Raw genomic sequence first — 25947 nt, forward strand, 5'->3', positions numbered from 1 at the left:
GGCTCAGACCAAAGGTCCACCTAGCCCAGATGCTTTAGTGGGAATTAATAGAACAGGTAATGATCAAGTGACCCAATGGGCCCTTTTCCTTGGCCACCATGCTGGGAGCCAGAAATGGGTGGTGAAGTAGGACCAGAGAAAATCCTTAAGGGGCCTGATACAGCATCAAACCTTTCCAGTGGGGACTGGCCTCAACAGAGAGCCTCTTCTTTTCTTTTGCTGCCAGAGGCTCTGTACCAACAACCTGAATGGCACCAGTGTAGCTCTCTTTTCCCTACTGCTTTTCACTTTCTGCATTTCATGGACTGTAATTTACACGAGAAGGGAGAACAAAATGCAAATCAGTTTCAAACGTGAAGCTAGCTCCAGCTGTAAATATGAAGGGATTAGCACCCCACCTGTTATTCTGAGACGGGGCAATAATTAATTAACACACACAAACATACCCACACATACACATACTAGAGCTCATTAATAACAAGACACATCTTAAGTGAAAAACTGTTAAGAAACTAACATTTTTAATAGAGAGACTAGATCCATTAATCCCCAAGGGGACATCACAGGAATATCTAGATTAGTGGGGTAACCTCTGACCTGAGGGCCAATCGGGGTTCTATGTGTAGCTGAAAAGACATGTGTAGGGTTGGCAGCTTTTGTTGGTTTCCATCCACATAGCTTTTTTCCTACCAGAATTACTCAAGTGACATGTATGTAAAGCGAGGGCATGTGAAGTGAGGTGCAGGCTGACTGCACACAACACTCACTGTATGAGCCATGCACTCTGTCTGCATCCAATCAAAGCACTGCTACAGTTCAATCGTCACATTCAATCGGCAAATACTAGGTATGCAAACATAGTCAGCAAAACTGCCCTACCTTGGGCGACCATCTTTGTTACAACAATCTTGCAACCCACTGAGATGAAGGAGGACCACTCATGTGGCCCACTCATTAGCCTCGGTTGCACATTGCTGACCTAGACCAATGTGAAGCAACATGCCACAGTACTGTTTGGTTAAATTAGCCCTAGAAACAGCCAAGTTTCTAGCACTGTGTGACATCTGTTCTGCTTTTGCCATCATGTTCTTCCTCTTCAAATATCTCCCCAATCTCCAGTTTATTAGCCTAAAGTCAAAAGCTCAGGATCTAATTCCACACCGGATGTGTTTTCTTCCAATAACTCCAATAACCACACGGGCTCCATTGCCATACTATGTCACTTACTCACGCATGAACAGACTCTATTGCTCTCACGCAGTCTGCAGCACCACTTCTTCAGTTACGACCCAAGGGAAGCCAATTTTCAGCATGCATGGCCAGGCAGATTCCATCACAGTCCTGCAGAGAACAGACATGAAAAGTCACACTATAAGTGATACTCCGCAGGTAGCTCAAGAGTTTCAGGCCTCATTCCCAAGCCCAACACATGGTCCAGAAAACTAGATCTTACATACCAAGGGTCATAGTTGATTCTCTATTAACAGCTGCTCTTGAATCAAGATTGGGTTGGGGTTTTTTTTTATTTGGGGTTGTCAAGGCTTTTCCCTGCTGTGGCACTACTTGTGCAGAAGATGAGGGCCCACCAGAAATTGTAAAATACCTTGTGCCACCAAGGGCTTGTGTTAAAACCTTCCCAAGGTCACAGATTCCCTGGCCTTGGAGTGTTATCACTGCCACCACCCAAATGCAAAAACCTCTTTGAAAACCCAGAAAGGTGCACTTGGGAATTCCTTCCTGTAAGGGACCCTCAGGCTCTTTTAACCCTTCCTCTGGAGAGAGCTGGAAACCTTAGCTGCTGCAATCAGCTGAAAAGGAAACTTTAAATTCTAATTGTAGTTTGGCAGGGCAATCTCAGGCATGTACACACAGATTGTTCTGTTTTTTAGGACATAAAAATCACCTTTTTTGAGACCACAATTTGATTCCTATTCAAAAAAACACATTGGTGAAACATGCTTGTTTGCTAGGAGTTACAAAGCAACTGAAAAAGAATTAAAACACGGAGAATTGCTTCCCTGGGATTCAGTTTGGAGAGTTACAGAGTAAGGAGGTAGTTACTGTGCTCAGCACAGAGAAGTCCAACAATCCCAAAAATAAAGAAAACAACCTGACTGCGTCTGACTAAACATTTCCTGTTCTACTCACATATCTGTAGTTTTAGGACTTATTTCTGCGTTAGGTCACTAGATTCCCCATGCCTGGCTCCCTGGCTTATTTCATGTCCTCCTAGGCTCTTCTCTGGACACACAACAGGAACACAAGGGCTCCTCCCATTCATCACAGGGGTGAAAAGGAAGAGGGAAAGAGTATGATATTTATGTTCCATACCAAATCAGACTAGATGATCACAATAGTCCCTTCTGGCCTTTGAGTCCATGAAGCAATGGGGTCCCATTTTGTCCTCACATACAGAGGTAGAAAATGGGTGACACTTTCAGCCTCTCACCCAAGCAGCTACCAGACTGCCTGTCTCACTGACATATCACACCAAACTGGCTCTTTCTGTTAATCACTGCACCTACAAGAGTCATTACAATGTTTCCCGCCCATGGGGCAGGTGTACTAAGAAAAAACAGGAGCATACTCAGCCTGAGACACATACAACACTCCAGAGAGCATTTGCAGAGATTGTTTATTTGCACGTTCCTATAGAATAGACACCTGAAAGTCATTGCTCAATATATAGTCAGTTGATTAGTGATACTTAAGTGAAATGATCGAGGTCAGAGAACTGAGACCTGGATTTCTTTTCCTCACTGATAGTTTCTCCTGCACATTGCCCATGGGGGTGGGGCATAAAAGAATAGGCTATTTTTCAAAGCAGCCTCCCCCAAATTCTGCCTCCCCACATTTCCCACTCTTTCAAAACTATGGACTTGATTTTCCAAATGGCATGTATGTATGTTGATTGGTTAGTTCTCAATGTGTGCCAATGACACAAGTGCCAATGACACAAGCAATGCTGAAGTGCGTGTATGGGTGTTGCTAGCCTGTCTTAGACAGGAAGTCAGACTATCGATCGTCCCTTCTGACTGTAAATTCTAAGCTGGGGAGGGCAATATTTAAGCAGATATTTAGATGCACAACTTCAGGGGTGCAAATATAAAGGTGACTTAAGAAAATCTGGCCCATGTTACACATCTGGTAAGAAAATAATTCAAGATGAATTTACTGTTGCAGCAGGGGGATAATATTTCAGTTCTAAACTAAGGAGAGGAGGGGGTGGACAGCAGGACGTAAGCTTGTGTTCAGCAGCCTCAGATGGGAATGACAAACTGCAGCTTGCCAAAAGGGTGAGGGAAAATCTCTACGGTTTCTTTGAGTCTCTTTTTCCCCTTGGTTTCTCAAGAGTAGGGTTTAAGGAAATGGTGAGAGGTGTTCCAGCTGTTTTTAGAGTTAGACCACCCTAATTTGCTTATTTCCCTCATACATTTCTCTCTTCTTACCTGTGAATTTCCTAGGGCAATTGCACCCCCTCCCCCAATGCTCTCAGACACAAGGGTGTAATTTTAAAATTAGCTCAAGACAAACAAAGAGTGCCCAGACTTCCTGAAGAAATTCCTGAAGAGAACATGAGCTCCTGTGGAACTTTCACCTACTCCTGTCCATATTTTCATTTCCACAATTAGAGCTCTTGTTATCTCATTTGAATCTCTGTCCCATCTCTCTGCAGTTTGCCTGACCCCATTTCCACATCCAGCAATGTTGTTTCCATTACAGGCCTCACAAGAGAAGAGTGTTCTTGACCTTCAGTCAAAGAACTAAAATCTGAAAGAGCTACACTAAGTTCCTAATCCAAGTTATTATAGAATCATAGAATTCTAGAGCTGGAAGAGACCTCAGGAGGTCATCAAGTCCAGCCCCCTGCCCAAGGCAGGACCAATCCCAACTAAATCAACCCAGCCAGGGCTTTGTCAAGCTGAGACATAAAAACCTCTAGGGAGGGAGATTCCACCACCTCCCTAGGGAACCCATCCCAGTGCTTCACCGCCCTCCTAGAGAAATAGTTTTTCCTAATATCCAACCTAGACTTCCCCCACTACAACTTGAGACCATTGCTCCTTGTTTTGCCATCTGTCACTGAGAGACCCTTTCTTTCAGATGGCTTCCAAAGACCCAAAGGGCCTGTTTGGTAGCAATCACAGAAGACGTAGATGGGACTTACTACCACTCCAAGAACTTCAGTGCTACACACTCACCAGAGGTCGGATTCCGACAAGCACTGAACATCCTCATCTCTGGAGCCAAAGCTGGACAAAGCCAGAGAAAACTGAGCTGTGGAACCCCTAAATGCACAAATTATAGAAGGTTCCATGCCATAAACAGGATGCTGATGCTGTGGAGCAGCAGCCTAGGGATAAGAAAGGAAGCTTTACATCAGAGCACCATGCAGGAAGGCTGCACAGTAGTTTTGAATTTTAAATGAGAATCAGAATGTATTAGCAGTGAAAATCTGCTTGTCGGGGAAATGGCACATGTGGCAAGTCAGATGCAATGTGATGAAACCCACCTAAGCAAATGCCAAATCTAAGAATAGATTAGCTGTGTGTCGACCCTGTTGTCTTTTTATCACATGTGTGTTTATTCAGTAATGACAGAAAGGCTGTTACATAAAAGAAAACCACCTGCTGCCAAACCGTAACCTTTGCTGCACAGCCGAATACACTGCTTAACTAATTTATGAGAATGCTGTACAGGGTATCCCCGGTATAAGTTGCCCCGGTATACACCCGTTCCACATAAAGTCGTTGCCATTTGTAGGAACTGATGCATTATAAGTCCTCCCATTCCCCGCTATAAGTTGTGCGAAACACTCCCCCAATTTGCTTAAATGGAAGTAAGCCACAGGAAAAAAAAATCCCCACTTTAAATTGTTTCCCTATAAGTCCAAGTTTTTTGGAACATATCTTGGACTTGTAGCGAGGACGGCCTGTAGTTAAGGTTACACTGTACATGCCACATCTTGAAACAACAGAGTGTTCGGTGCTATGATACGATCCCCAGAAGTGTTTATCATTGTAAACGCCTAGCAATTTGGCACATTCCCTGATGAAGACGGAAATACAGTTCAAATGGAACTATGTGGACTTTTCCCCAGCTGAGGATCTGTCGGTATATTTGGCAGTGGGGAGGTATTTTGTGCATCTAAGTTTCCCCTCTTTTAGTCATCTCCATTTGCAATCACTGGTCCTTTTGCCTTGTTATTGTTATTTGTCTGGAATCTAACTCATTTTTTAGTAGCTCCCAATAATTCATAGGTGCTCTAATTTCACTCATCACCAGGCCAAACTGCAGTGGTGTCTATTTTGAGGCCACTTTTTCCCTGCTGAAAGAATGGGCGGTGCCGCATGCATTCCCAAGGATGGATTAGCACGGAGCCACAGGACGAGGCTGTGCATAGAAAAGTACTGAAGTGGTTAACCTAGTTTATAATCAGCCTTGGCATCACCATAGCAACTTGCACAGATGCAACTCTTATAATCACTCCGAAGAAACTGCAGCTTCCCAGTGCACACCCACAAGTAGCTGCTATAATAGAGTTTCTGTCTTGGTCATCTCCAAATGGGTGACAGTATAATGCATGGGAAATTAACAAGAGGCAGCAGAACTGTCTCAGACACTACAATTTTTGCCATTATTGCTATGAATCTAAATCAACCAGTGCTTTAAAAAGGTTACAACATTTCACACCATGTTCCTCAATCCCCAGCTATACCAAGAATATTTTCCAAAGCATATTTGAAGGAAATGAGATGAGCTCACTTATTCTGACTAATAAAAGGGACATTCATACAAAGGTGACCTAAATAATCACATCGAAGAGGTACTACGTAGCATTTTTCTATTGCATAAGCAAGGGAACTGTGATTGCCCTTGACTCTCATTGACTTCAGAATCATAGGCTTGACCTAAAGCCCTCTAAAGTTAATGTGAGTCTTTCAATTTACTTCAGTGAGCTTTGGATCGGGCCCCACATTTTCAAATACATACATGTAGTGTCATCTGCTTCTTTGTAACTTACGGAGCAAAGCGAAAAATTCTTAGGAAATAATGTAATAGATTTTTTTGCCTAGTTGCAGATTATATTAGAGCAATGCCAGATCTGGGTGAATACATTCATTATTCAGAATGATTCACCAGAGAATGTTGGTAGATAATGGAACTGGCTGAAATGTTTTGATTTTCAAAAATCTGACCTAATTTGAATCGAAATTTTGGGCCCAACAAAGAGAAGGTGTGGCAGAAGAACTGACCGTTTTAAAAATTTTGCTTTTAAAACCTGCCCTAGTGAATAGCTCTTCTTGTAGTAACAGTTTATGAGCTATTCATCGAGCATGCTCACTATGCAGCATTCAAGAGAATTTTGTTTTGAAGGGACAGATAAGTCATCTGATATTACTTCTGTTTCTTGGTTGTATAACGCTTCAACCCAGGTTTCCAGTGTGAATGCTCAAATTTCACATTCATGGAAATTATCGGTTTCTCCTAGCACTTCTGTTCATGAGCCTGATGGCTATTTTGCAAAGTGGGCTCTCCTGAGAGGTTGATGTGCTGGCTCATGGCAAGGGGTGGATTTCAGTCAAGATGAACACAAAAGGGTGCAGCGCGAACTTGGTAATTTTATTCAAATGAATATTTCGAACAGCTTCCGATGGCATTTGCTCAGTTCAGCTCAAGCAATATAATTGGATGGAATTTGTTAAGCGGTTTTCGAAAGGCTAAAGAATTACCTTTATGTCACAGAAATGTTTCAGAAACCTGACTTACGCTGCTAGGCCTAAGATGCAGTGCTGTGCTTACTCAGCGGCAAGAAGCTGTCCATTGAATGATTTCTTCCCCACTTCTGGCTGTCTTTTAAGGGTCAGCGATCACATTCTTTGTAATCCCTGAGGATTTTCCAGGCCATCTATTACATCGACCTGAAATTCTATTTTTCATATACAAGCTGCTGAGCTGCTTTGCTAAGATCCTAGAGCAGCGCTAGCTGATGGGGAAGTACAGGCCCTGATCCTAGAAGCACAAGGCAACCCTTACATCACATGACAGCTCATTTTAGTCAAGGGGGGGTTTAGTCATGGTTGCACTCAAGAGGATCAGAACCCTTCATCATTTTTCAAGAGCCTCTGGGACATAAGATGCTCATGTCTTATGGGCCACCTCATAGTCAGATGCTATTTTTATAATTGTGAACAGGGAACTATTCTTACTACTGTTTTATGGTTACTGTATTAGCTTTCTAATTCCAATCCCTGCACTCACATCTTCAAGCAAATTTCACACAGTTGGAAAAATGTCAGCAAATCTAATGTGTGTGATACTTACTGCTGCCACTGGGTGCGGAGTGGTGTAAGAAAAGTCTTGTTTATTCTCCATCAGGTTTCCTATAAGAGAGAGAACAGATCAGTGGCAATTCATTGTTTTAACTTTACTTTGTACATGCACGTGACCATAGCTTCATTTAACTAGCTGAGGTGCATGGACAATTCACAATGTTTACAAGAACATAAGAATGGATCATATTGGAGCAGACCAAATGTCCATGTAGCCCAGTTCCTATCTTCTGACAGTAGCCAAGGCCAGGTGCCCCAGAGTGAATGAACAGAATAGGGAGTCATCAAGTGATTCATCCTCTGTTGCCCATTCCCAGCTTCTGACAAAGGCTAGGGACACCATTCCTGCCCATCCTGGCTAATAGCCATCGATGGACCTGTCCTTCAAGAATTTATCTAGCTCTTTTTTGAACCCTGGTATAGTCTTGTCCTTCACAACTTCCTCTGGCAAGGAGTTCCACAAGTTGTGCATTTTTTTGTTTGTTTTTAACTTGCTACCTATTAATTTCATTTGATGACCCCTAGTTCTTGTGCTATGTGAAGGAGTAAAGAACACTTCCTTATTTACTTTCTCCATACCAGTCATAATTTCAACCATGTGTTTACAATGCAACTCAATTCTGAGTAACAGCTTCACTACAAACGGTTTCCCATATAACTTGACAGAGTAAAATGACCGCAGAATGAAACCCAGATTAAGAGGTATAGGCAAGTCAACGTGATTTAAAAAGAGATGCACTGTCACAAGATGAGGAAATAAAAGAAGGCTGGTCCAGATGGCGGAAATTACCAAGAAGGTTACTGATGGCATAGCATAATCATCTGTGGTAGTGCTATGCAACAAGACCAAAGGCGTCCACTTTCACACAAAAAGATGGAGCAGAGAAAGGAGTGGGGAGAGATAAGTTTCTATAAGGTCTAAGAACTCTTTAGAAAGCTGGGCTGTAGAATTTAAAAAATGGTTATAATTGTTTAACATTTACATTTAAGCACATAGGTCCCAACCATGGGAGAAATAATACTCAGGACTCCACAGAAAATCTGCAAACAGTGAAATAACAGTCTGCACTTTATTAAAACTGGCTTTTGCTAAATGGGCCCAGTGTGAAGAATGTTCATATTTTTCTTGATGAATTTGCCACATAACTCATTCGCAAGCATGCGCACGCACCATACAAGTATTCCTTTAGATCACATGCCCTAACACCAAAATTAACATAAGAACATAAGAACGGCCAGACTGGGTCAGACCAAAGGTCCATCTAGCCCAGTGTCCTGTCTGCTGACAGTGGCCAATGCCAGATGCCCCAGAGGGAGTGAACAGAACAGGGACTCATCACGTGAGCTCTCTCCTGTCATCCATTTCCAGCCTCTGACAAACAGAGGCTAGAGACCCCATTCCTACCCATCCTGGCTAATAGCCATTGATGAACCTAACCTCCATGAATTTATCTTGTCCTTTTTTAACTCTAATGTTAAAGTCCTAGGCTTCACAACATCCTCTGGCCAGGAGTTCCACAAATTGACTGTGCACTGTGTGAAGAAAATATTACTTTTGTTTGTTTTAAAACCTGCTACCTAGTAATTTCATTTGGTGACCCCTCGTTCTTGTGTTATAGGGACACAGAAATAACTTTTCCTTATTCACTTTCTCCATAACTGTCATGATTGTATAGACCTCTAGCATATCCTCCCCTTAGTTTTCTCTTTTCTAAACTGAAAAGTCTCAGGCTTTTTAATTTCTCTTCATATGGCACCCATTCCAAACCCCTAATCATTTTTGTTGCCCTTTTCTGAACCTTTTCCAATGCAAAAATATCATTTTTTAAACGAGTTCCACACATTTTCCATATTCTGCCACTCTGTGAGCCCTTCCTGCCCTCCGCACAGTCTTGATGTTCCTCCAGCTGATTTTACATGTAAAGCAAGTGAATAGAAGTGAGCTCAGAGAGAGAACAGAAAGAGAGACTGCCCAGCTGTGTACAAATCCTGTGCCTACACAAAACATTTGATCTTGGGCATTCTGAAGTCTATGACTCCAATGGTGCAGCTCAATAGACAAACCTCTTAAAAAGAGGGATGTAGAAGGAAGAGAGGGGCCATTTGTGAGTTAAAAGTCAGGGAAGGGCCCTATTTTGGACTCTCACCCAAAAGCAGGGATCATTTTCAATTTTTTTTCAAGTGTAAAATACCCTGCCAGGAAATGAGCAACAAGTAAAATTGAAGCAAGAAGTAATTTCAAATGATCTGCAAATAGAATCACTCCTGTCACTTCACAACCTTGACTGTGCTGGGGGCCAACATGACATGGGAACACAGCGAAAATGAAATTCAGATCCAAACTGGATAACTGCCTGCCCCCTACAGTGCAGCGCATAATAGCCAGTCCTTTCAGACATGGGTGTCTGAAGTGATGCACTAAAATATAAAGAGCTAAGCTGCTGTTACTGCTGATTGTAAAACCTGCCTCAGTGGTGGAATGTGAAGTGGTTCCCTGAAACACCAGGACTACCCACGAGAGCTCACCAATACCCAATGGAACACAAGCTGAGATCAATACACAGCCTGGGGGAAAAGTGTGCATGCAAAAAAAAAAAAAAGTTTAGAAATGTTGTCTGTTGCAAACAACAGTGATATATTGTAGTGTCCCTGGAAGCTTACGTGGAAAGAATTCAATAAGCCACGTTGCGTAGTTCAGACAACTTGATGAAATATACCATTAAAGCGGGGAGAATGAGAAACCAGCACATCCAACCTTTAGAATCCTCCAAAGCTACAACAGGCAAAGCTTTTCTTGTGAGGAGTATATCTCTTTTCCAGAAACCATCTCTAGCTTATTTAACCCCTCCCTGGTCTGACTGATTTCTGTCTGCCTGCAATATCCTCACCTCCCTATTATTTAATCTTTTAATATCCGTGAAACTCCCTTCACAAGTCAAGAGCTATGGGGATCCATTTGTCCTCTCAACAGCCTTCTGGCGAAAGAGGACTTCTCCTGAGCTCTAGCTTCCCTTGAAGCACTGCTATTTCACTGCCTAGGCTGATGCTATCTTCCTTTCGTTAGTGAATTGTGATGGGGGTATAATAGGTGGTCAGATGATCAGTACTGCCCATCACACACTTTACAGATGGTTTTTAAAAATCAGGATGATCTCAAGTGGCTGGTATTGAATGAGGATATTAACACAATAGGCATCACACAGACTTAGTAGAACAATGATAATCAATGGCACATGGTAATGACAGGTCATGCTGGTGTGAGAGTGGTACTATATGTGAAGACAGCATAGAGCAGGGGTGGGCAAGAGGCAGCTAGTGGGCTGGATGCAGCGTGCCAAGCTGCCGGATCCAGCCCATGACTGCCTTGCCAGCACCCTTACTAGAAAGCAGCTGTAGCCGCTTTAAACAGCAGGCTGCTCATTGCCCTGCACACTGGGAATGGAGGAAGTGCGCTATCCCCTCTTCCTCCCCCCCCCCCCCCCGCCACCCTTGCAAAATCCCTCTGCTCCCATTGGCTAGTTTCCAGCTAATAGGAGCTGAGAAATTTTGCTGGAAGCATGGGCAGTGAGCAAAATCTCCTCCTGCCTCCTCCTCCTGCTGAAACAGAGCCACATGGAGCAGCCAGCCCAGCAGACAGGCATGGAGCCTGTCTCAGATTCCTGCTGGGCTGCTGTCTGGGAGCCACTTAGGTAAGCACCTCCCAGTCAGAGCTTGCCTCTGGCACCTCACCTCCTCTGTGCCCCCAACTCCCTGCCCCAGGTCATCACCCAAACCCTCTATATCCCCTCTCCCCACCTCCTCCAGGTCACAACTCCGTCCCAGACCCTGCACCCCCTCCTACACCTCTGCCCCAGGCCAGAACCCTCTCCTCCACCCATAACCCCTCCTAGACCCTGCAGTTCAAGTCCCTGCCCCAGATCATAACCCTCTCCTTCACACAAACTCCCTCTCAAACCCCACACCCCCTCCTACACCCGAGTCCTCTATCCCAAGCTCCCTTCTACATCTCACATGCCAGCCCAGACCCCACACCCCCTCCATAGAAGTATGGCCCTTGACCACTTACTAAAATCTTGGATTGGCCCCCCATTAAAAATTATTGTCCATCCCTGGCATGGAGTCAAATATAACAAGAATCTTAAATTAGTCAGAATGTACAAGAAAACAGCTATGGATAGACATGCTATGCTTCAAAAATAAGAGCACAGCAATACGATACACTATCAACTACTTGACTGGGACAGTGGCCGTGATTGTGAAATGCTGACGATTAGAAAGACAAAATGTATTAAAGCTAATGCTTCAAATAAAGTTTACAAGATATAAGTTAAAAAGGAAGACAGTGTACACCTGGGGTCAAGCTTGAGTTACGGGAGGCTACAAGTATCGGTTTACACAGTTAATGAGATATGTAGCGTACTACCACAGAAACAGAAAATCCAATAGTGGGAGATTTCAGCTATCCCCATATTGACTAGGAACATGTCACATTTGGATGGGAGGCAGAGATACAATTTCTAGACACCATTCATGACTGCTTCTTGGAACAGCTAGTCCTGAAATCCACAAGGGAAGAGCCAATTCTTGATTTAGTCCTAAGTGGAGCACCGGATTTGGTCCAAGAGGTGAATATAGCTGAACCACTCAGCAATATCAACCATAATTGAATTAAATTCCTTGTAGAGGGAGAAATGCTAAAGAAACTCACCACAGTAGCATTTCACTTCAAATAGGGAACTGCAAAAAATGTGGAAGTTACATGGAAATTAAAAAGGATCATTGAGACAAGTGAAACTGCTGCAAGGAAATGACAGTAATAAAGGCTCAAATTAAATGTATAGTCCAATTTTTTAAAAAAAACAGTAAGACTATCAGAGCTAAAAAAGAACTGAGGTGGCTCGAGGCAAAAAGGCCTCCTTTTTAAAATTGGAAGTCAAATCCTATCAAGGAAAATAGAAAGGAACATAAACTCTGACAAGTCAAATGTAAAAATATAATTAGGCAGGCCAAAAAATAATTTGAAGAGCGACTAGCAAACTAAGAGCAATTTTTTAAAATTACATTGGAAGCAGCAAGGCCAAACATCCAGTGGAACGACTGGACAAGCAAGAGAACACTCAGGTTATGTCTACACTAGGAATAATAACTCCCAAAATAACTATTTCAAAATAGTGTGTCCACTCTATTAGTCCGAAATTAGTCCGAGGCAGGGTCCCCTTAATGTGGCATGCTACTTTGACTTAGAGCCCTAGGAAGCACTGGGGAGTAATTAGTTTGAATGACTCTGGGGAGTAGCTATTTCAAAAGAGCAGCAGCGGAACGCCCACACTACCGCTATTTTGAAATAACTATTTCAAAATAAGCGTTATTTCTCTTGGAAAGCAGGAATACAGATTTTGAAATAACCAGCCCATTATTTCAAAATAATGGGCTTGGTAGTGTGGGTGTTCCGCTTGTTATTTTGAAATAACACCCTAATGCAGACCAGGGCTCAGAGAAGATCATGCCATGGAGAAGCTTGAATTCTTTGCATCAGTCTTCACAGCAGAGGATGTGAGGGAGATTCCCACACCTGAACAATTTTTTAAGGTGACAAAACTGAGGAGCTGTCCCAAATTGGGGTATCAATGGAGGAGGTTTTAGAATAAATAGATACATTAAACACTAATAAATCAATGGGACCAGATGGGATTCTCCCAAGAGTTCTGAAGGAACTGAAATATGAAAGTGCAGAACTACCAACTCTTGTATGTAACCTATTGCCTAAATCAGTTTCCGAACCATATGTCTGGAGGATAGCTAACATAACTCCCATTTAAAATAAAAGGCTCCAGAGGCTATCCTATCATAATTGGCCAGTAAACCTAACTTCTGAACTAGGAATGTGAACAACTAGTCAAGTAGTCGACTATCTGATAAGCAAATGCTTATCAGATAGTGCACTAGTGGACTATTTGTTTCCCCCCCACACCCTCGCTGTCTCGATCAGAAAGAGGCAGCAAGGGGAGTGGGGAGAGATGGAGGTGCTTCAAAGTGGCAGCACCATGTGGAGCATAGGGCCAGACCCCAGGCTCTACATGGCGCTGCTGCTTTGAAACACCATGTGCAGCCTGGGGCCACCTGAGTTCCCAGGCTCCCTCGCAGCATTTCAAAGCGGCAGCACTGCATGGAGCCCGGGGTAACCGGGGGGGGGGGGGGTCTGCAGCTGACCACAGGCTTCCCAGGGTGCTGCTGCTTTGAAATGCTGCGAGGAGCCTGACACCGTGCTCCCCGTGGCGTTTCAAAGCGGTGGCGCTGCATGGAGCCCAGGGGGAGTCTCCCTGCTGACCCCAGGCTCCATGCGGCGCTGCCACTTTGAAACATCACGGGGAGCACAGAGCCAGTGGGGGACTGCCCTGCTGGCCCCGTGCTCCCCACAACGCTTTCGCCTTTGAAGTGTAGCAACAGCCCAGGGCCCAGGGCTGTTGCTACACTTCAAAGGCAGAGGCGCCCTTACTGACTAATCGAATAGTCTATGCAAATTGCATCAACTATTCAATTAGTCAATGAATCGAAATTTAACATCCCTATTCAGTATAAAGAAAGCTGTTTGAAATAATAGTAAAGAATAGACTTACGAGACAAATAGGTCAGTACACTGGGGAAGAGTGGATACAGCTTTTGTAAAGGGAAATAGCACCTCACCTATCTATTGGAATTCTTTGAGGGAGACAATGAGCATATGGACAGCTGGTGTAGTGTTCTTGGACTTTCAGAAAGTCTTTGAAAAAGTCCCCACACAAAACTCTTAAGCAAAATAAGCAGTCACGGGTTAAGAAGGAAGGTCCTCTCACGAATCAGTAACTGGTTAAAAGATAGGAAATACAGGGTAAGAACAAATGGTCAATTTTTCACAATGGAGGTATGTAAATAGCATCTCTACTGGGACCCATGCTATCCAAGGTATTCATAATTGATCTGGGAAAAGGGGTGAATAGAGTGTTGGCAACATTTGCAGATAATATAAATTACTCCAGACAGGTGAGTCCAGAGCTGACAGAGAAGAACTACAAAGGGCTCTCACCAAACAGGGTGAGTGGGGGACCAAGTAACGGAGGAAATTCAATGATCGTAAATGCAAAGTAATGGACATTGGAAAACAGAATCCCAACTATACATACATAATGATGTTACTATACAAGGAAGCCCTTGGAGACACTGTGGATAGTTCTCTGAAAATATCTGTGCAATGTGCAGCTGCAATCAAAAAAGCAAACAGAATGTTAGGAACCATCAAAAAAGGATATATAAGAAGACATTACTAGGGGGCTGCTCCCTGCTCGATACGCTCACCAAACCCCTCTCTCTGGCCACAAAAAGCCTGATAAGGTCACTCTGCCACGCGGCAGGAAAACTTTTTTTATATATATAGAGAGAGAAATATCATAATGTCACTACATAAATCTAGGGTACATGGATCCAGGGTACGTGTACTGTGTGCAGTTGTGGGCACCCCATCTGAAAAAAAATGATATATTAGAATTGGAAAAGTTACAGAGAAGGGCAACAAAAAAAAAGGGTACGGAACAGCTTCCATATGAGAAGAGATTAAAAAGCTTAGGACTATTCAGTTTAGAAAAAGAAATTAAAACAGAGGTTTATAAAATTATGAATGGTGTGAAAAAAGGGAGTAAGAAGTGTTCTTTACATAACACAAGGACCAAGAGTCGCCCAATGAAATTAATAGGCAAAAGGTTTAAAACACACATAAGGAAGTACTTGTTCCATACAATGCACAGTCAACCTGTGGGACTCATTATCAGGAGAAGCTGTGCAAGCCAAAAGCATAACTAGTTTCAAAAAAGAACTAGAGAAGTTCCTGGAGAATAGGTCCAGCAATGGCTATTAACCAAGATGGTCAGAAACGCAACACCAGGCTCCAGACATCCCTAAATTTCTCACTGCTAAAACGGATGAATCACTTGACAATTATTCTGTTTTGTTCATTCATACTGAAGCATCCAGAACAGCAACAGAAATGTCCCATAGCGGTAGCCCTGAATTGGCTGTTTATTTTGTTTCCTGGGGAGATTAAAAAACCCTGTTACCACAGCTTAGTGAGGTGTCAAAATGCCATGAGAACTTCTAAAGGGGCATTTCAAGTCCAAAGCCATAAAGAGGATAAAAGATTCTCTCAATATTATTGGGCTGTATAGCTCTTTATTGACCAGTAGTGCTGGTCATCTCAAATGGAGTATGGCCCTGCTTGCTATACAAGGCGTCCCCGCTAGAAGTCGCCCCTCTATCCATCCGTTCCCCACTAAAGTCGTTGATGCTTGAAGGAAATGATGCGTTATAAAGCCTCCCATTCCCTGCTCTTAAGTTGCACAACCCCTCACACCCTGCAATTTGCACAAATGGAAGTCAGCTGTGGGGAAAAAAATCCCCACTTTAAGTTGTTTTGCTATAAATCCAAGTTTTTTGGAACATATCTTGGACTTACAGCAAGGACAGCCTGTACAACATCCAGACTGGCTGGTGATGGAAGTTTATGTTTCATTCCCCATAGGGCCTGAAGCTATGAGCAGGTGCATCTGTGGAGGCAGAATAGCTCTGCATTGCTCAGATACAAGCCAGCGTCTGGAAGGCCCTACCTGTTTCTGGGCTTTGGTTTCACCTAGCTCAGGGTAATGTTAGTCTGACATTATGAACAAATGCGATGGTGATGAGCATTCCGGAATAAATTAAATTATTTTGGACCCTCCAATACAAGCTGCAACAGAACTGTCAAGTACCTAAGTTTTGTTTTCATTTGAGGCTCACATTTTGCAAAGGGCTCCAGTTTTATGCCAGCCTAGCCCCACCAGTCAGGGAGGATGCACTGGTGAAAAGACAGTATATGGACTGTCTAACTACTGGTCTTCAGTCACGCAGGCAAGAAAGCTGATCAAAGAATGCTAGTCAGATGATTTACTTGATGCATTTTGCACACATGCACAGAACCAGTGAACTAAAATAGCTGCACTCATGTATTTATTTATTGCCTCTAAGTTCTCACATTCTAGCCCCAAACTGAGAACTCCCACAACACTGCATCTGCAATGGACCATGTAAGCAAAATGCTTATCCCTTTTTAGGGATTTAGTCTCCATCACCATAATAGCTGACCCCTCCTAAATCATATTTATCTTCATAATACCCCAATAAAGCAGGGAAGTGCAGTGGTTTTCAAATTTTTGTACTGGTGACCCCTTTCACACAGCAATCCTCTGAGTGCAACACCTCCCCCCCCCTAAAAATTAAAAACACTTTAAAATAATGTAACGCTATTATACATGCTGGAGGTGAAGTGGGATTGGGGTGGAGGTGGACAGCTTGTGACACCCCACATAATAATCTTGTGACCCCCTGAGAGGTTATGACCCCCACTGTGAGAACCACTGGGTTAATACCTTAACCACTGGACCGAGCAGTTTTGTAAACATGGCCTTAAGGCTCGGTGATTTGGCTCTCGTCATTCTTGCAAGGTCTTGATGGCCCAGTGCATTAAATTCAACCATCATTAATTCATGATGCTTTATTGATACCCAGATATCAATCAATATTATTTATTTGAGTGATTTTGAGTTTAGCCTATAACTGTAATTTCATTTTGCTACAGAAAAAAAACAACCCTTCCGCTGGGGATTAGGAGCATGAAAGCAATATGCCCCAGCATACATTTTGGAGAGACATTCTGCATCTCAAAAATAGAACTTAAAGTGTTTGTGGCAAGGAATATGCTTAATTAGATTCATAGATGAGAACTCACCAGCTGTTCTGCAGACAAGCAGAAATATTTGAGATTTCTTCCCACTCTGCAGAGACATAGAGATCTACTTCTCTCCCTGTTGTTCATCCTAGTCTAAATGAGTCTTTTCACATATATAATTATTATCCTTGCTGGGGTTCAGACAGGACAAGATGTCCACACAATCTCTATGCACTGTACAAATCTGGCAGGATTTGGGGCTTTTTTCAGCTCTGCTTACATCTTAGCTACATTTTCATGCAAAGGAGTTTCTGGATGTTAGACATTGCACACAGTTATGAAATGAAAATATTTTTTATGGAAAAATAACTTTTCTTTTAAGAAAGCTTTGGGAGCTTATTAAAAAAAACACTCTGCAGATAACTGACAAATGAAAATTACTCCTTCTTACCATCTCAAGAATATGTTTTTGCTTTCACGCCCTTTGTCCAGTCTCTAGTACATTCTAATGGGGTCCTTTTAACTGAGAAAAGGAGAAATGACCTCTAGCACTATCTAGGAAGTTTGCAACAAATCCATGTGCTGTAGACAGGCTAGTATATCTAAATCACACCTAGGGAGCAGCTGTTTCTAGAGCCATGGCCTTCAGTGCCAAAACCCCAGATAGAGAGTAAAAGTGGTGGTGCTGAAGAACTCCATAATATCCTGTTAGTAGAAGGTTCTGTATCCACTAGAAGGCAACAACAGTCACTCTCGCACCAATTACTTGTGGAAGAGGAGCCCTAGAAAGGCAGTGACTGCTCTCATTTCTCTGGAGCAGCAATTTGGTAGGCTCTGCGTACATTAGTTTTGTTATACAAGGGAGAATGTTACACACTCTGGCTGCGTCTAGACTGGCATGATTTTGTGGAAATACTTTTAACGGAAAAGTTTTTCCATTAAAAGTATTTCCGCAAAAGAGCGTCTAGATTGGCATGGATGCTTTTGCGCAAAAAGTGCTTTTGCGCAAAAGCATCCGTGCCCAGTATAGATGCGCTTTTGTGCAAGAAAGCCCCGATGGCCATTTTAGCCATTAGGCTTTCTTGCGCAAAAAATTAAGGTGCCTATCTACACTGGCCCTCTTGCACAAGTATTCTTGCGCAAGAGAGCTTATCCCTGAACGGGAGCATCAAAGTATTTGCGCAAGAAGCACTGAATTCTTACATTAGAACGTCAGTGCTCTTGCACAAATTCAAGAGGCCAGTGTAGACAGCTGGCAAGTTTTTGCACAAAAGAGGCCGCTTTTGTGCAAAATCTTGCCAGTCTAGACGCACCCTCTGTGCCTGATCTCAGAAACATCAGGCATGCAGTTCTATGAATAAATATACAATTCAGGTACTGGTGGCCAATCAGGTATAGCTCTGAGCATTTTGTGTATTTGTCCCTAGCTACTTGAACTGTCACCGAGGAGCACCAATACACACAAAGGCTATGTCTACACTACAAGGTTTGAGCGCAAAAACCAGCAGAGCATCCACACCTCAAGCGTGTTTTTGCGCAAGAAAATCTACAGAACAGAGGGCTTTTGCCAGTAGAGTTATTCCTCTCTCCACGAGGAATAACTCCTTTTTTCTCTACAGCTCTTGCGCAAAAAGGCAGGTGTGGATGCTCTGGAGGAGGTTTTGCACAAGAAACCCCTATCGGAAAAAGCACAGGAGCTTTGATGGCCATTCTGTCAATAGCAATCAGAGTTGTCTTGTGCAAGAGTGTCTATGCAGTGTGGATGCTCTCTTGAGCAAAAACACATTACTTTTGTGATGCGTTTTGAGGTCTGGACGTGCTTTTGCGCAAGAACTCTTCCGCAAAAGGCTTCTTGTGCAAAACCCTGCAGTGTAAATGAAGCCAAAGTGAGCACTTGGCGTTCTGGAAATCAGACTCTCACAAGTGTGTTGTTTTCACACCCTGAGGCATTTTTCCATAAAGAAGGAGGAGACGGAGCTTTCAGATGGAGTGCTCTTTATTTTATATCTGGAGAACAGCAAAACAAAAGAGAAATATCTCCTCAGGAGAACACGGTGAGCGAGCACACAAGTATCTCTCAGTTACAAGGTACTTCTGAACGTAAAAAAGCAGCTGCCTCACCGGCCAGAAGGGAGGCACTTCTTCCCATTTTAATTGAGAAATGACACCAAAAACCCCAACTAATGACAGATAGAAGCTACAGAAACACCACACTGGGCAGCTAGCTTTCCATGAGTGCTGCTTCTCACTTTCAATAAGCTAGTAGCAGAGAATGGTTTCCAGCAGGGTTTTCGCGCTCACCTGCATCTGTAGTTTGCAATATCTACCTCACCCCAGACAAATGGTCATTGCCACGAGGACAGCTCCTGACTAATATTGCAAGAACCTGGTTTAACCTGAGACAGCCAGTCCACTTCTGATGTCTTCTCTTTTGCTGCCACCAGAGACTGAATTGCCATCATCTCACCAAGCTTTAGGAGCAGCTTTCATCTTTTAAATGTTAACTCACATGAACAAAAGGGTTGGGTGGGGACCCTCCTCCAACTGAAGTCAGACAAGCATAGGGCAGGCCAGGCCAGGCGCGCTGACAAAGGAGGCACAGTGGGAAGTTGTCCCAGGATCCGGAGATTCAAAAAGGCGCAGGGCTCCTGGCTGTCACTGTTACTCCTGCAACTACAGCGGCAGCCAGAGTCTGCGTCCATTAAATTAAGGATGTTAGATATCGGGTAATGGAATAGTCGTGTAACCTTGTGAAATCTTTGTGGTTACATGACTCTTTTATAGTTCCTGGGGGTGGCAGCAACTAGTGCACTCCTGGCCCCACTCCTGGAGAGCCCCCTGTGACCCCATGCTGCTGCTTCTTTATCAGAGGCAGCAAAATGGGGTGGCAGGCAGGAGCCAGTCCATTAGGGGAGCCAGTTTAAAAACCAGCTTCTCACACAGACCAGTTGCCTGCCACCCTATGCTGCTGCCTCTGATACAGAGGCAGCAGCATGGGGTGGCAGCAGCCCTATTTGTAACAGTCTGAGCTCCCCATGGACAGAGGCTGCTGCAGGGAAGCAGGGAAGGAGGCGGGGAAGGCTGCCACGAAGCAGCCTCTATCCGCAGTGGCCTGCACTGTCCACAAACAGAGCCTGGTTCAGCAGCAGCCTCTGCCTGCAGTGGGCCCATCTCCCCAAGGACAGAAGCTGCTGATCCTATCACCACTGCTGGAACCTGAGGCATACACATTATGAGCCTGAAATACAGAGTGCCTCAATACACCTGCACTATATTCATTAATGTGGCCCATTGCGAATATGGGCTACTAGCAAATTTACCTGTCACTGCTCAGGTCGTTAAGGAGGGGCTCAGCGCAGAGGGCTGCAAATGTGGGGTGTGTACGAGTCAGAGCAGAGGCTTGGGCCCTGCAGCTGGTCTGGGAGGGATGGGTGAGGGTCCGCAGAATAGCTCTGGCCTCCAGCTGGCCTCTGGTCTGGAACTGAGCCTCTGGGGGCTGGCCCCGACATCCACCTGACCCACCCTGGAGCCTGTGGGGAAACTGAGGCCAGGCTCAAGGGCTTCCCCCAGACTCTAGAGCCCCCATCCTTCCATAGCCTGCAGGCTGTCTGCAGAGGGGGATGAGGCTCTGGGAGCTATCCCCGACCTCCAGCAGGCCTCCTGCAGCCTGCAGACTCTCGGGGGGGCGGGGGGGGGCTCTAGGGGCTGGCCCAAGCATCCAGCGCCGCCCCCCCCTCCCCTCCCCTCCCCCATGACCTGCAGGCCTACAGCCTATCTGGGACTAGGACATGGTTCCCAGCTCAGCCTCTTCTGGGGGTGGGGGTGTCTCCTGGGAGGGAGCTGGGGATACCGGGGGCAGAGGAAATTCCCCTACCACTATCTGGCATGGCCACTTACCCACTCCATTGGCCAGCAGCATGCAGAGCCCTGTCCTCAATTGGCCAGTGTCTTACTGGTGCAGCTGCCCCCAGTGGTCACTCTGCAGTATAGTATCCCCTGTGGTCACTGCCCTCAGTGGTCACTGTGAATATCACTTCCCTCCTCTCTACCCCTCTCCCAGAGTTGTAACTAGCTAATTTGTCACTTGACGCAAGACCGTCCTCGGCACGGGGGGGGGGGGGGGGGGAAGGGTGCTGACGTGGTGCAAGGCACGAGCAACGACAGCGTAGTAGCTGTCTTTCCTGCTCACCCTCAGCTATGCGCCCGAGGCAAGTGCCTCATTCGCCGCGCCCTTGTTACGGCCCTGTGGGCCTCTCCCTTTCCATGTTCTGGAAAACAGTCCCATTCCTGGCACTTCCTGTGTTCTTGCCACGACCAAATCCTGACCTTGCTTTAAGTTAGGGTAAGAGGAAGCTGCATAGCAAATTTGGTGGCCCCTAGCTCTTACCGTTTAGGAGGCATTCTTGGACAAACAGACTCACAGACATACAGACACACTCTAAAAGAGAGAGCCAGCTCGATAAAGGCAACATAATGGAATCTGTTCTACTGTTCAGCCACTAGGTGGTGCAATATGTAAAATATCTTAATGAAACCAACAACAACTAGTCTGGTAGCACTTTATAGACTAACAAAACATATAGATGCTATCATGAGCTTTCATGGGCACAGCCCACTTCTTCAGATGACTGGAGTTCATGACGTTAATTAAATCAATCAGCCATGCCAGGCAGAGCATTAAAGCATCCTATGATGAACACATCTGGTGTGTAACTTGTTCTGTGACCAGGCCATATCTGTTATAGAAATACCTGCCAGGCAACAGTGTGGTGCTTTTCTGAATGATGCTCAGTGTAATTAGGGCAACTCTGCGTGATACGATAGTTATGTTGCCTCTGTCTGCTATTCCTAACAAACCAGATTCGGGTGACTCTGTCCAAGTTTGTATCAAACAAGAGGCTCAGAACCAGTATCGTATTAAGAAAGTACAATAGCATAAACATATTGCTGACCAGGGAACAAAACACTCCACACTGATATAACACACTTTGCTAACTGATGGAAAGGAAAGGAAGAAAAGACAAAGAAAGGGGCCTTTTTTACAGACACTGCCAAGTTCTTATTCTACTTCATCCAGGAAGGATCACTTACCACCAAATGAAATCCCAGACCCTTAGATTGTTTGTGTCTCCCTGGAAATGCCTGTTATTTTACATATCCTAAGATACTATGCTTAGCTTGGAATACAAGGACATAAGAGTCTGAAAGTGGCACAATCCTATGATGTCTTCCGAAAGTCACAAAACTCAGACAATTTGTTTTCAGTTAGAAAGACAAATTCCTCCAACAAAGCTGTAAAACTTTTTTCTTTCATCTTCCTAATAGTGGGAGTGATTAGAAAGATGAATAAATGTTCAAGGAGCTTTGAAGGGCTAGTTTCTACACTTGTGCTAGTATGAGCCCAGCAATGAGTCAAGTGATTTGTTAAGAGGGGCTGGGGAGGGTGTTTCACATTAAGGCGAATCAGTATTCAAAGTCGTTGTCTGAAAATGCAGAAGTCACATTGGTTACTACTTAACAGATTAAATTGTACGTGCCGTCTATTTTCGAGGTGCCCTAATTTTTCCTGGTTATCTCTGAATCTCCTATTTCAATAGCTGGAGTATTCAGAATATTCTTATTTCAGGAATGGATCAGTAACTTCAATCAGTTAGCTTTCGGCTCCGTAGAATTAAATTTCACTATTAATAATATCAATGTACATATTTAAGAATTCATAATTGCACAAAATTATAGGGTTTAAGTTTTTTAAGTTTATCAATGAACATTTTCATAATTGTGGAAAATTATGGGCAGACAACTCTTTAATGACTGACTGTAGACCAGGGTGGGCCACTTCAAAAATATGTGTGCATTCAATGCAAGGAGCTCCTAGCCCTCCCAGACTGCATATGGGCTAAGGAAGGAGCTAAGGGAGACAGAGAAGTACATAGATGAGACTTTCTGAGACACAGCACAATGATCCCACCTCCGGTCAGACATCCTTTTGCTGCTGAGGAGGGCAAAAATCTCAGGAAAGGAGAGCATCAAATGGAGCAGTGGACTCTCCTTCTAGATGATGTTGTGGTATATTCTCTCCCTGAGGATACCCCTCTGTGGAAGGAAACTCCAGTTATTAGGAAGAGACAGGTGCTAATAATGCAGGATTTGATCATCAGAAACAGACACAGAGCCGGCATGATTATTTGCAAGACCTAGTTCGAATGGGGTGTTGTGGCCTGGGCCACCGGTGGTAACATGCCAGGCCCGGGGCTCTGGTTCTGCCTCCATGGGGCTGCGGAGGCTGCTTCCCAAGTGGCACAAAGAGCTCACAGGTCAGCAGGAAGGGGGGCTGGGCTGCCCGGGGTGCCCTCACCACCAGCATCCGCGGCAACCTCCTCCTCCTCTCCTGCAGGCTAGGGACCCCACCAGGCAGAGGGGCTGCTGCTGCCATGCTCAGTCTGCAGCTTCGGGATGCACCGCAGGTAGAACGTGCCACCCAAGTAGGCAGAGCCAATAACAAAGTGCGGGGCCATGCGCAGGGGAATCGAGAGCACACTGGCCCTTCATAGACAGTTTGCAATGACTAGGAGAACATCATGGTGATTTGCTTGCCTGGTGCAAAGGTTGCAGATCCTTTGAGGCATCTAGATAGACTTATGTGTAGTGCTGGGGAGAAGCCAGTGGTCATGATACACGTAGATGCCAATGACATAGGGCAGGACAGGAGACAGGTCCTGGAGGATATGGATAGGCATTACAGAAACTTGGTGGAATGAGGATAATCAATGGGACACAGGAATACCAGATCTTATTGGAAGGGCAACACAGGCCATGCTGGTAGGGGAGTGGCACTTTATGTGAAACAAATTGTAGAATCAAATGAAGTAACCATCTTAAATGAACCAAACTACAGAATCTCTATGACAAGTAATTCTGTGCTCTAATAATAAGAATATAGCAGTAGGGATATATTACCAACCAAGGATGGTGATCATGATTGTGAAATGCTCAGGGAGATTAGAGAGGCTATTAAAATAAAACACTCAAGCTCAGCTATCTCCATATCCCCCACAGGACGGAAGGCAGAGATAAATGACTGTTTCTTGGAGCAGCTGGTTCTGGAACCCATAGGAGCAGAGGAATTTCTCAATGTAGTCCTAAGTGGAACACAGGGTCTGGTCTATGAGGTGATTATAGCTGGACTGCTTGGAAATAATGACCATAATATAATTAAATTTAATATCCCTGTGGTGGGAAAGCACCACAGCAACCTAATGGTGTGGCATATAATTTCAGAAAAGGGAACTACAGGAAAATGAGGTTAGTTAAACAGAAACTAAAAGGCACAGCAAGCTGCATGGAAACTTTTCCAAGAGGCTCAATTTACATGTATACCACAAATTGAAAAACACAGTAAGGCTACGTCTACACTGGCCCCAAATTCCGGAAAAGGGATGCAAAGCAGGTAAGTCAGAATAGGGAAATCCGCGGGGGATTTAAATATCCCCCGCGGATTTAAATAAACATGTCCGCCGCTTTTTTTCCGGCTTGGGGAAAAGTAGGAATAAGAGATCCTCCGGAAAAGGGCTTTATTCCGGAGGATCGCGCCAGTCTAGATGCTTTTTTCCGGCTTTTCCCCAAGCCGGAAAAAATGCGGCGGACATGTTTATTAAATCCGCGGGGGATATTTAAATCCCCCGCGGATTTCCCTATTCTGACTTACCTGCTTTGCATCCCTTTTCCGGAATTTGGGGCCAGTGTAGACGTAGCCTAAGAGAACCCGGTGGTGATTTAAAGGGCCAACAGTTTAGGCCCATCAGTAGTGGCAGCAGTGGCCAGGAATCCCAGATTATCTTCTCAAATACAGAGATCAGGTTGGTATGGCACAGTCTACCTTTTGTAAAACTAAGTTGTATTTTAGACCAGTTACCATTTACCTCTATTACCTTCACTATTTTCTTTTTCCAAATGTGTTCTAAGACTTTGCATACAGTTGAGGTTAAACTCAGAGGCCTGTAATTTCCTGGATCACTTTTTTTCCCATTTCTTAAGAACAGATAATATATCAGTATTCTGATCATAAGATATGACCCCAGAGTTTAGAGAGTCCTCAAGAATCCTTGCTATTGGGCTTGCAATTTCATGTGCCAGTTCCTTTAACATTCTTGGATGGAGATGTTCCCTGATTTAGATCCATTAAGATATTTGAGTTTGACTTCCACCTCAGATGTGGTAATTTTCACTTGTATATCCTTATTTTCATTAGCCACCCTGCTATTACATAATGGAGCAGTGGACTTTTAAAACTTAGAACACAAATTTTCAACATCAGATATCAAAATAAAAAGTCAGTATCCTTAAATCAACAAATCATACCTGTTTTACTATTCATTTGTGAGTCTAACTAAGAAGTCTAAATCACTGAGTTTTGACTCTGAATTCTAAAAAAGCATTTTGCTTACTTGCCTATCCACAAATGTTCATCATCATCGATGGAAATATATAATTGTCAGTTTCCGTATGTGTGATGAAATCAGCGTTAACCGATATTTACCAACAAAAATCTAATCCTTGCAAGCTTAGATATGTTTCATCATGTCTTGAACTCCAAACCTGTTCTAACTGCATGCCATAGAAATTGATTAAAATGTATGGCTTGAAGCAGACAATTGTGTCAACTGTAGTTTTAGGATTTGTGGGAAAGGTTCACTTTACTGCAGGTTTGAGAATCCCTTCCTCAGAGTTCATTGGCATTGCTAGGTGCTGTTAAGAGCCAGAGCAAATACTTCTCTGGGCCTCCATTCACACATAGTGTGTTTTAGATTACATGTAAAAGGATTCAAGGGAGGAAACTAGAAAAAAAGGGAGTGGACTAGAATGAAAGGAACCAGCATATGGAAA

General features: G+C 44.1%; 1 long non-coding RNA gene across 1 annotated transcript in view; it reads right to left on the reverse strand.

Annotated features, from left to right (window-relative positions):
• Positions 1–511: 511 nt before the first annotated feature.
• LOC102460386 (uncharacterized) overlaps positions 512–25947 on the reverse strand; it is a 48846-nt gene continuing 23410 nt past the window's right edge. Inside the window, exons 2-3 of the long non-coding RNA XR_012906588.2 lie at positions 7327–7385; positions 512–1341 (exon numbers count right to left, since the gene is read on the reverse strand). This is a non-coding gene — a long non-coding RNA (uncharacterized LOC102460386). The remainder of the gene's footprint in view (positions 1342–7326; positions 7386–25947) is intronic.

The sequence above is a fragment of the Pelodiscus sinensis genome, chromosome 11, assembly GCF_052426305.1.
Source record: "Pelodiscus sinensis isolate ZL-2025 chromosome 11, ASM5242630v1, whole genome shotgun sequence".
NCBI classification, from domain to species: domain Eukaryota; kingdom Metazoa; phylum Chordata; order Testudines; family Trionychidae; genus Pelodiscus; species Pelodiscus sinensis.